We start from the raw sequence: 12986 nt of genomic DNA, 5'->3' as shown, positions 1-12986 counted from the left end.
AGAACGAGACAGGCTGCCCCATTAACGAGACTAGTCTATGCCACGTCTCGCATTGTCTATCCCAAGTTCGACTGGCTGCCTTGAATATTTTTTGTCATTCGGATTACTATTGTCTGGGTTATGGGGCATGTCAATCTCTTAAAAAGCAGCATTGGTTGCACCTTTATTACCCTGGCAAGACGTTTTGCGTAATTAAAGTTGCCCCTGTTTGCTTTCTCTTTCTCTCTATCGTTTAGAAGCTGCAGACGACTTAAGTTTTCGTAACTCTCAAACTTGGGAAATACAGGAAGCTCAGAAGCACGGTGCCAAACGTGGTACGTCCACGTGATTCAATATTACTGCTAATGGACAAGTTTTCTTTAAAAACTCATTGCCGTTGCTATGGCATCCCGCAAGTTCCCACAGCGCTTGAATGCCGTTATGAGCAGGACATGAAAGAACAAACGTCACGTTGAAGGGGTTTTTCCAGTGCGAGCGACATTCTGACGTAATCATAACTTATGCTAATGTAAATAATTGACAAGCTTTGGCTGCTTCTTTATTATTTTAGCAGTTTTTGTTGACATATACATTATATTAACAGTAAAAGTTTGCCAAAGCTTACTTTTGTGTTCATTTTATGATCGGGAATAAGCCTGCAGTTTAAAGTGGGAATTATAATCTTCGAAATTATAACTACGTGGAATATAACCAGGAATTTTTTGGTTACTCTATTGAGATGGAGACTAGCATTTCAGGCTCGGATGGACCTTTGGCCGCCGCCAGCTAAGCAGTTTTCACAATTTCCTATCCTTCCGAAAAACCGCTATGATATTCCAATTAAGAAAATATACGTATACTTAGAATTCCTTCTACAGCAGCGGTTCTCAGACTTCTTCCTCATTGTACTCTTTAGTCGTCACTAACGTCTAATGTATTTCCATCGTAGGTTTGCTCCAAATAGTGGGTTTTGGGGGATTTGTTTTAGCTGCCCGATTGGTGAGGCGTTTTTGATATTTTGGACCAAGTATCAGCAAAATGGCATTCGGGCTGTATACGTGGAAAGATTGTAAATAAATAAACATAAGAATCCTACGTTTATTTTTATTGGGTGTTTCTACGTTTACAGTCTTTATAATTAGTTAGAAAAAATAAAAATGTGAAGCACGTGTATGCCAAGAAGTACATAAAAAACTAATTTTCATATTTTTTTCCAGAGTTATTAAAAAAAGTAATGAACAGAAATAAGTTTGTCAACAAACTGTCAAGCACAATTTTGGAGTTTTCATGATAAATCCTCAGAGTTTCTAGCGAGAAGGATGTGCCTGCACAGTTTCTTGATGTCTGGTTGTGCACTTGAAACTTTCAGACGGATATTCGGCTCCAAATTTAGTCTATTTCGGCACTTGTCTTTTTGGTGCACCATGGATGAAAAAGCACTCTCACATGAGTATATAGTAGACAGAGAGATCAAAAACTTTTTTGCTCGGTCAGCTATATGAGGAACGAAAAATTTCGAACGAGTATTTTATTTCAATATGAAACAAAGATAAGTGTGTCAATGACAAAATCAGACTAAAAGTTATGAAGTCTGCTCTACACATCTGCAGAAAAAAATGTTGTCTCGCGGGTATTCTCAACATTTCTCTTCCGAGCAGATCGCTTACTACCTTCAAGTAGTTCAGGTACCCCTGAGGGTACGCGTATCACAGTTTGAGAACCAATGTTCTAGAGTATTCACGTGAATCTTCGTGTGGTTTGCTTTCGCTGGTGTGTAGGTACTCGCAGTAGTTTCGTGATTACGTAAGCCTGCCTCTCTCTCCATCGCGGATATCTAGACAACAGCGAAAGAAAACCACACGAAGATTCACGTGAGTGCTCCAAAAGGATCTCGAAGGATGTTTCAGAATTTGGAATATCATAGCGGTTTGTCGAGTGGCGCAGGCCGAGACGAAACCAAGACATATTGTCCGAAGTTATAATAATTTACAATGTAAGGTTGCTGAAAATTTCGCTTAAATCAAAATTCCTTTACTATGTAACGTATTCAAATATACCACGGAGTTACCAATGAGATGATTTAGACTGTATGCGTTGTTTATGTTAAAGAATGTGGTCTTGAAACATTCTATGCCCCACTCAGGATTTGAACGCAGGAACCAAGGCTTCGTAGCGAGCTAATCTAGCCACCCCACCTAGAAGGTGCCAACTAGGAATGGGTGAATCCCTTCCTGATGGATTTAGATAATGAAGATTCAGGTATCGAATCTTGTAGGATTAGGATTCGAACGATCATCAACCGTGTTGCTGTACTGGGGTGAAGTAAAGCTAACCAACTATATGCAGTATATGTAATGTTCGAGAACGTAAAATCGGGGTTCTACTGTATTTTTGTGTGTATGTTTATAAAATTTGCATTGATATCTTATGCATAATCGATCTGTGAAATACCGGTTAACGTGGATTTGTATGCGAATTTCGAAGAGAGAGTCTGTTAAGAAGAGGAAGGAGGGAGTTCCCCACTCAGCTCTGAAGAGTGAATATCCGGAGAATTTACATTTTTGTTAGTGTCATTTAATTATATTAATTACATTAATGTTTATAGGAGATTGATAATGACCAGTACATGTTTGTCGCAAGAACTCCATAATGGCACAAATTCCAGCAGTATTTTGGGGGGGGGGGGTGGAAATGGGGAGGCAGTACCGTTGGGAAAAAATGCCTTCCTGCCGAAAAAAATGCCTAAGTAGACTACACGTTTCCGAGGTTACCTATCTGCTGGATTTCAACTTACATAACTATTTAATTCACCATCTTTTGCAATAGCCGCCTTGTGCACGTGACACGTATTATTGTGTACACCGCTCTGTGAAGACACAAGAGCAGTTTTATGTGCCATTTATGTAATATACGTCACTCTTTCGTCCCATTCCGTCCTTGCCTTTAGGTTTGATTCTGATTTAAGAATTGTGTTGGTTAATTTCTTCGCATGAGAACCAGATGAACGTAACTCCAAACATGCGGTTTTCAGTTTTATTTAAATAAACTCCTCAGAAGAGCTCTATTTGGAGTGAGATCAACACATCTCCACTTCTAATCGTTAGCAGTAAGGTGAAATCACCCATCTCCAATTTATTGACTCTTTATTCCTAAAAGTACATTATGTCCTCTCCTGTAAATTTCATAAATTAGAGTCGCGTCCTTCTGGTTCCTACACGACGATTTGAATGGGACATTTCTTTTTTGACGTTTTAATCTCGGTTTGACTTCCCCTTTCTGCGCCCCGAGTTCCAAACCACAGTAGTTCTAAACTGCTAATCTCACGTAAATTGGTAATCTTCAGATACAACGCTCATGCTCTTGTCGAGACTCGATCCCAGACTTTCTGTGCTTTATGAAGTAGCGGCGTCTCGGAAACCATCAGTAGCTATACTCTATCCCGGAATCTCTGGGGCAAGGCTGATCATAACAGTGGAGAAGGGTAGAAAGCCAATGGGTCGAGCGAAGCAGTGCACACTGCTTCAAAGGCTAGTAACTGCAGTCGATTTTCCTCCTTCATACAATCCTGTTCCCTCGCACTTCTTCATTGGTCGACCCCTCTCGAGTCACTACTTACGCAGAGACTTGCTTCCGTTCTCTTGCTCCACAGATTCCCGGGACAGAACATAGATATCCTCTCTCGGAGCCTTGCATGATTGTAGGAGCGAAGAGCGCAAGAGGTCCGGACCTGAATGGAAAAGAGCCAAGTTGGCAACCAGGTAGATTGTGTATGTAAATTTCAATTAACATTATTTTAATAATTATTAATAATGATATACTGCTATAAACAAATTAATTTGCAATAAAACTAATTCTAGAGACAAGATACTTGTTTGTATATAAAACTTATTTTATCAAAGTAAATTCTATGGTAATGGTTTTAGCACTAGAAAGAGAGAGGTCAACGAGCTCTTTCGCCTGCAACTTGCGAAATCGTTGTGTTGGCGAAACCTTAGGAAATGGAGGAGTTGCATGCAGGAGGCAGTGCCTGGGGGTGTGGCCATATCTCCTGTGGCGTGCATGTCGGCAGCCGTTCCTCTACGTCATATACATTTTATTGTAAACTAGGAGATATGCCTTTCCCTAGAAACTTCTAACTCTTTCGAAAGTGGGCTGCCTCGCGTATGAATGCATTGGACTCATTTTAATTTTTTTTCTCTGGGAATCAATATTGGCCGAAGAAAACAGGCAGAGTGGAGGCAGTAGGGTTACCCTGCTTATTTTTTTTTTTAAAAAAAATATGCATTTTCGTTACTGCCATTGTGTTTTTATTACATTCTTGAAAAAATATATTTTGAAAACTTTAAAAAAAAATTTAAGTCCACTTTTACCATACATATATAGACTAATCGTGAATCGACCTACAGTTTAAAGTGGAGTCTAAACGACTCTGCGATGTGCCTCTACCAGGTATCGAGCCCGAAACCCCGTGATTTCAAGGCGACGACTTTACCAATAAGCCAACTTAGGGTTTCGGATTCAACTTCAAACTGTAGGTACAGTCTCAATTAGCCTTTCTGTGCATAAAGTAGACAAACTCAAGTTTTATGCTTCATGTCGACGTTACGGGACGTTGAAAAAACATCGTTATCCTCGATATACGCAACCACGTAGAACAGTCTGTCAATTGCTGCTAATGGGTTGACTTTCTATATTTCCGATTTGGTGTTTTAAGTACACTTTATGCACAGTAAGGCTAATCGGGACTGGAGAGGTTCCGATGTTTTATAAAAGATGCAGTTAATGGTCGGTTATATAATGTTACCGATAAGTATGGTTATTTGGTGAGAAATGTTCTGTAATATACAGTTTTCTGACTTCGGGAGTGTCTCATTGCACGGTGTCAAGTAGACCTAAATTTCGCCTACCCGACGGATCCAAATTTCGCCCACCCGTTTCAAGTAGGTTGGATGTACATAAGTCTATGACTGGTTTCATGAACATTGTGTGTGTGACACAGCAAAAGATCAACTTTTCACCTGTGAAAATTGCTTCAACAGCTAGGCAACTGGGTCTTAAAAGAACACTTACGTAGACTATTTTCAGATTTCATGTTTTCAGCTCTGTGAAGCCTAGTTTTTTTTTCTCCAGTTTCCTCTTGCAGTTAAAACCAAGTGCTTATGGTTTTGATTGATTGAGTTGGTGTTTTAATTGCACTTTATGCACAGTAAGGCTAATTGGGACTGGACCTACAGTTGAAAGTGGGATTCGAACCACTATGTGCCTCCACCGGCAAGTGCTTATGATGTCAAACATTTCTAATTATTACGTATATTGTCCATTATTTGGTTTCATTACTTGTAACTACTACCTATATCTATTAGGTCAGTCAAAAAGTAAATGCAATATTTTTTTTATTTTTCACAGCAACAATAGAAAACTTGCAATGATATCATTTTCTAACATAGTCCCCCTGCACTTCAATACACTTGGTCCAACGTTCCACAAGCTTTCCGATACCCTGAGGAAAAAAGGTTTTCTGTTGAGCAGCAAGCCACGAATGCACCGCTTCCTTCACTTGTTGATCTGTGTCGAATCGACGGCCTCTTAAAGCATCTTTAAGTGGACCGAACAGATGGTAATCCGACGGGGCGAGATCGGGACTGTATGCAGGATGCTCTAACACCTCGAAGCCCAGATTCTGAAGAGTTTGAGCGGTTATGGCGACGGTATGGGGACGCGCGTTGTCATGCAACAAAAGAATGCCTTCCGACAATCGACCTCGTCGTTTGCGTCGAATTTCAGGCTTCAACTTGTTTGAAAGCATATCACTGTATCGTTCACAGTTTATTGTTGTCCCCTTTTTCACATAATGTTCCATGTTCTAAGTCCCAAAAAATTGTGAGCATCAGTTTTCCTGCAGTGTTTTGACGCTTGACTTATTTTTTTTTTTCACTGGAGATTCAGGGTGTTTCCATTCCATGCTCTGGCGTTTGCTCTCAGGTTCGAAGTGATGGATCCATGTTTCATCTCCAGTGATGATTCTTTTCAAAAAGGATTCACCTTCGTTAGCATGTCTGTCCAATAATTGCTGACAGGTTCTCACACGATTTCGCTTGTTCTCGTCAGTGAGTTTTTAGGGACCCATCTCGCACAGACTTTATGAAAGTTGAGCCTGTTATGGATAATTTCATATGCAGAACCATAACTAACGTTAATATGGTTTGCCACTTCATCAACAGTCACTCGTCGGTTATTCAGAACCAGCTCACGGACTTGCTCAATGTTGTCACCAGTAGTGGATGTGGCTGGACGACCTGCTCTTTCCTCGTCCTTCACACTTGTTCGACCGCTTTTCAACTTTTCAATCCACTGGTAAACATTTCGCAGCGGTAAAACATTGTCACCGTATTGTGCTGAAAGTCTTCTATGGATTTCAGCTCCTGGTACACCTTCAGACCACAAAAGACGGATTACGGACCGCTGTTCTTCTGTGGTGCACACGGACAGTGGCGCAGCCATGTTTACTTGGCAACACTGCAGAGCGAACTGAAGTGATGACGCTGTTACGATACTAACAGGTGCGGCAGTAAAACGGGCGATTTGGCAACCCTGGAAATAGCAAGTTACCTAAGGAATCAGATAACGGGAGTGGTGCCATCTGGACAACAAACCTTTGCCATTGACACTGATATCGGTGTTCAGTCGAGATGGCGTCGTGGACCGGTGAACAACGCGCTTTTACCGTAAAGACGTTTCACAAAAACGCTGCGCGGCCACGTAGCTGTCGTTGTTTTTGTGAAACGCCTTTACGGTAAAAGCGCGTTGTTCACCGGTCCACGACGCCATCTCGACTGAACACCGATATCAGTGTCAATGGCAAAGGTTTGTTGTTCAGATGGCACCACTCCCGTTATCTGATTCCTTAGGTAACTTGCTATTTCCAGGGTTGCCAAATCGCCCGTTTCACTGCCGCACCTGTTATCTATCGGTTTGCGAGCGCAGAAAGTTGTACAGCCAACCTACGAAAGTAAAGAAAAACATTGCATTTACTTTTTGACTAACCTTATATGTAAACTAATCAGTGGCCGAAATTTGGAGCCTTTTTCAAGAATGACTAGTTTCGTATTGTTTTGGTAAAATACATTTTTCTCATATTGTTTGCCTGAAATTACTTTTGATTTCTTGCGTATACTTAGTTTAATGTTTGTCGTGTTTAGATTAATACTTACTTACTTGTCATGTGCAGTGTGTGAAATAAAGAAAGAGTGGGCGAAATTTGGGTACTTGAATTATTACCACGTGCCTTCATCTAATAGACTGAGACCAGTAGCCGCCACTGCTTCACATTCTAATTTACTCAAGTGTGGAACGAGACCACATGCATCTATAACTCTGTCCCAGCTAACTGTGGAGCAGGTGAACGAAAGCAAGTCTCTGCGCAAGTAGTGACGCGATATGGCTCCACCAATGAACACGCGAGAAGAAACGGTGTTGCGTGAAGGATGGGAAAGTGACTGCAGTTACCAGCCTTTGAGCAGCGTTTACAGCTTAGCTCTGGCCACTCGATTTCCCCCGTTACTCTGACGCTGTGCGCGGCCTTGCTCCACAGTTAGCTGAGACAGGGTATACAGGAAACCTCGGTCTAGTCTCTGGAGTGTAAGGGGTGACCCATTGTGAAGACACCCAAATGCCAACCTCACTTTCACGTAGTACACTCTGGACTGCATTTTGCAGACTGGCGAGGCTCTGGCGTCTGGACTCGCAGTCAGTATAATCCTCCGTGGGGCTCGTGTTGTGTGTTTTTCATGTGTATTTGTCCTTGCATCAATCTCATCGGCATTCATCCTCATCTTCGCGATTATCCAAAAGTGACAGAAAAGCGAAGTAAACTAAATGAAATCAATCACTCAGCTGGTCTCTTTTCTACATCTTCTCCACGTTTCGATTTTAATCCATCCCCTACCTGTGTCCCTTTAAGTCTCGTACATTACGTTCCCATATAAAGTGTCAGTGATGGGTGCCCAGTGGCTTTCATGTTATTCCCGCTCCCATCAACAGTACCCATGAAGTACTAAATAATGAAGAAGTCCACGTTCAATGCGTTTTTAAACACCTTTTAAAAGGGCAGAGAAATTCCATATGTTATTTATGCTGTTGTGCCAGTTGAATGCATTGCCAAGCGCTTCCACTTTGAAGTAGATGGTTTATCTCACCGTATTTATATGAGTGTGGTAACTGCCTCAATTTTCTTTGTGCTTACCCCGCCCCTTTGCTCAACTGTTCGCTTCTCCTGCGAGCGTAAGCTAGGGCCGATTGTATAATAAAACAGCAGATTCTCGATTAGGCGGTAAAATTGACCGGCAGTCACGCTGAACTCTTATTATGAGTTCTATAAAAGTTGGATCGAGGTAAAGTCTTTGCGATATGAGGTCAGAGTTAACTCGCATTTTTTCTCCGATTAGCAGACTTGGATTTAAGTTATCTGTTTTACTAGGGCATGTTTGGAATAACTGTTTTGCAGTTTGGTAAAGTTAACATAGCATGAGCGAAAGTCGTAGCAATAGCTCCTTTGGGGGTTTTAAGTCTGCTAGGCTAATTGGGACTGGAACTACAGTTTAAATCAGTATGTACCGTCGGCGTATCGAATCCGGAACCCCCTAGACTACAAGGCGTAGACGTTACCACTACGCCATCGGGAGGCCAGATAATAAATTGTTCAAAGTGAGCATTAGAGGCAACGTTCAAAGGCGGGAGGAAATTAATTCATAAATACGATTTCAATAATAATAGTAAAGAATGGGGTGATTTTTATTTTATTTTTGTTATTTAGCGTCGTTTTTCTACCACTTTTGGCTAATCGCAACGATGAAGCATCGATGAAGGGACACTTACAAAGGGTCTCGGGTTAGAATCCTGGCGTGACCATCGATGTTCTTTGTGTCTCTCTTCAATTTCACCATATCACCACTCACCATTTTCGCCATTAGCCAAAAGTGGCAGAAATGCGAAGTGACATACACCAAATCAATTAATAGAGACGAGGCTGACCCCTCGCGGGCCGAGACTATAGATGGCCAAATTCGTATAATTTTCTAACTGGATTTAAAATATCCGCATATATCTGACATCTGGATATTCGTATTATCCGAATGTGTGCATTATCCAGACAGTTTTAGCGTTTATCCGTTTCACGGGCTGTCCACACATTCTTTTATTCGCCATGTTCGTAATTCACTGTTCGGATTTTCTACCATCAAATCTGTACTGTCCGGATATTCGGATATATACGGATTATCCGTTGCATCCGAAACGGGTATCGGATAATTTGAAATCCGGATTAAGACGAGGCTTTCGCCTTACAGGGGATGGAGAAGGAGACCTTTCGGTATCGTCTCTATTTGAACTGCAGTGGTGTTGCGGTAGGTTTCGTACCTTTTTTTTTTACATCTTCGAAGGCACGCAACATTGAAACCCGACTGTAAAATAGCTCTCGTGCGTGCCGAGGATTTCTTCTTTCCGTTTCATACCTGAGTATTTCTTTTTACCTGCTGCTTGCAGGATGAAAATAATACGAGGCGCATTTCATTAGGGAACGAGAAAGTTCCTTCGTCGGGTGGGTATGCTGAGTTGATTGATGGATGGAACCTATTCGGAGACGGCGCTTTTCGTTCGTGCTGAAATTAGATTAACGTTAACGGGGGAGGGGGGGAGCGTATTAGCTGCATGTGGCAACTTTAGAAACTCCCAAGTTTCGTTTCGCAGAAAAATCAAATGCATTTAAGTCGTGTGCGAAGGACCTAGGCCAGTATCTGTTTCGGTGTCAAAATTAAGGGGATTGATTGATTGAATTAAAATTGTTGGGTGCGTCGGCGCATTAGGCTATTTTTGCACCCTTCGATGTAGACTGGAAAATATCCCCTTATCTAAAATTCTTGCTGAAAATGTTAAAGCAAGGGGTGTAAAAAGCCCCTTAGGAAAAGCTAAAAGTGCAAGGTTGTATAGGGACCTCCACGAGACAAACATAACATATTAAAAAGTAAGGAAGGCACCGCATTGTTCCCTAGTTAAAATCCTTCCTACCCTCTAGACATATGATTTACCATTTTTTTAATATTAATTAGGAGGCATAGTCAATGATGGATCAGGATCAGCACCTCGAATCTTTCCGGGGTTTTTAATTATTATTTTTTAATTTTAACAAGTAGGCACACGTCAGTCATGAACAACACAATCGGGAACCATGAAACTGTGGCTTAAAATTAATTTGTCGCTATTAAAAATACGCAAAGATAATAAAAATCTTCCAAAATCTCGCCGACCTCCGTGGTGGAGTGGTTAGCACAGCGTGGGTGTTCTTTGTGAGTGTCTTTTCATCAATTTCATCATCATATTACACATCCTTACCTTCGCGATTAGTCAAAAGTGGTAGATAAGCGAAGTAAAATATACCAAGTCAATCTATATTCCAAAATCTCATTAACTCACTCCGTTCATTTTCAGTAAAGGGTTTTCCAAAAGTACCGTTCCGATGCACTTCAAATTCTACCAGCACACTGACGATTTTCCTGACGCAATGTGGCCACTACATCGCCGGAAACTCTGTCAGTCAAACTCGGCAGAACACGGCAGTGTAAACGTTCGGCTGAAACCGCATTCAGTGCGACAGTATGAACAAGTTACTAACGCAAGCACCGAAAGAGAGACGCGTTAAGTTACTCACAGACTCTAGCGAAGAATGATAACACGCAAGCAAAATTAAGTGCTGGAAATAAAACTTACGTTTTACGTCATTTCATTAACGTATGCAAACCGCATTGCCAGCTCCAGAACGAAAATAAAATATAATGAAAATGTCCCGCACGGTATTTTGCGATTGCGTGATCCGAAGATATTCCCGAAAAACAGATCGAAGCGCAATTCTGCCTTGCTGACCTATTCGCTTACGTAGTGTACGGGTGACTCACTCCCTGTGGTCGTCAGCGCCACCGATTGAACTTCCCGTAAGTTTCGTGGTGCTGAACTTTTTCTTCCCCGGCGAGCGTCGGCGCTCCGTCCCCTGACGTCAGAGCAACGTCACGAGCGTCATTGATGCGTGTGTCGCACGCAAGAACCTGCAAGTTCGAATCCCGACGGCACGCTATGGGCCGGCAATTTCGGATCGTCTTCCGCTGCGATGATGTCAGCAGGTTTAAAACGTTCAACCGGGCAGGAAGTTGATCGCATTTTACCGCCTCGTGTCATCTGATTAGAACTTCCCACGCTACGAGCCTGTGGGCCGTGGGTTAAAATCTTCGGCAAGCCACGGACGTGTGATTGTCACATCAGCTATTTTATCATTCTTCTTCGTCGCGATTAACCCGAAGAGGTGGAAAAGCGGCGCAAAATGACGAAAATAGAGAAGAGACCTCGGATAGTCTCGACCTCGTCCATAGTTGTAGAGATCTGCCTCGTTCACGGATGTGTCCCGATCTATGAGCATCTATCTCAACAGGCGCGAACTTGGGGCTGGGGGCACAAAATATGCTCCCTCTCCTCTCAATTTGTTTGAAGTTGGCGCTGGAGTCCATCTTGTTCTCGTAGATAGTATAAACTACATATACAGCATGACAAGACACAAACTGTCACATCGCATAGAGGCAATCCAAGGTAGACAATTTTTCTTCACAAAGTTTTCTATTTGACGTCTCGTTTTGACTACGAATCCTCGAAAAATTATCCCGCAACCATGCAGAGCAGATTGAATTGACAGTAAAATGGATTGACTTTGTTATCACTGCAAATAAAAAGTGAATTTGGTTCAGATAATTATTTCAAATCATTACCGTAGTCTCCTTTTTTGTCTCAACTTTCATATTGGGATGCACAAGTGCTCGTCAAATTGACCATAACTGTTTTCATTAATTTTTCTCGTGCATCCTACGTGTTTTTGAGGAATAGATTTTTGCGTATGATGAAGCAGAGTCTGTCAGCAACTTGTTTGGCGTTTTGTTTCAATTGTTTATGCCCTTATTGGGTAAAACAAAGTGCATAAAGATTCTGATGGACAATTGCTTCGTGACACTTGCATCCCACTGTACCACCTCGAGACCAAAGTCAAAGTGCAAGATGTTCAGCATAAATGCAGAGAACCAAGTATGGAAAGACGGACACAGACTGTGTCATGTTAGGATTAGGGATGGCCAGATCCGGATCCTGGCGGATCCGGTTGGTTCCAGATCCTAAAATTTTTCGGATCCGGAATTTTCAGATCCGGATCCGTTTTGCCATCCCACATGCGCTTCTTTGGAAAGTAAGAATGTGTTTATAACATATTGTTACCTGCTAATATACATACATATATACACACACACACACACACACACATATATATATATATATATATATATATATATATATATATATACATACATACATACATACATACATACACACATACAGATGGGGGACAAAATAATACGAACACCTGTGAAAAAGTATGCCACATTTCACGTCGGCAGTACAGCAGCACCACCTGGCACTGAAGTCTGCCACCTAGTGGCTATGAAGGGGAAGGTATTAGTTTGCCAACAGCAGTCATTGGTGGTGCATTCGTCTATCATACGCTCTCAAGAGACACTGCAATGTCAGACCTGACAGAGTTCCAAAGAGGCATGATTGTTGGAGCACGTTCAGCTGGAGCCACGGTGACTGAAACCTCAAAGCTTGTTGGGTGTGCAAGGAGCACAGTATCAGCCGTTACGACAGCGTACACAACACAAGGTAAGATGGCGTCTTCAAAGCACAACAGTGGACGAAAGACAAAGCTTGCTGCTCGGGATAGGAGGGTGTTGAAGCGCATAGTGGCCCGAAAGCACAAGCAATCGTTATCCGAGATAACATCTGAAATGAACAGGCATCTCCAGGACCCCATTTCAACCAAAACTGTCAAAAGGGAACTCCATGCTGCAAACATTCATGGCCGAGTGGCAATTCGTAAGCCATTGGTGACATCACGTAATGCTGTCAAGCGACGCCAATGGTGCAGA

At 42.0% G+C, this 12986-nt stretch overlaps 1 protein-coding gene across 3 annotated transcripts in view; it reads left to right on the top strand.

Moving 5' to 3' along the window:
* The window catches only part of LOC145986717 (serine/threonine-protein kinase SIK3-like), a 195767-nt gene that overhangs the window by 125665 nt on the left and 57116 nt on the right, over positions 1-12986 (top strand). The window lies entirely within an intron of this gene.

Source organism: Lepisma saccharinum, chromosome 4 (assembly GCF_977018435.1).
Source record: "Lepisma saccharinum chromosome 4, izLepSacc3.1, whole genome shotgun sequence".
Lineage (NCBI taxonomy): Eukaryota > Metazoa > Arthropoda > Insecta > Zygentoma > Lepismatidae > Lepisma > Lepisma saccharinum.
The sequence above is the reverse complement of the archived record's forward strand: the minus strand, read 5'-3'. Positions and strand labels throughout refer to the sequence as shown.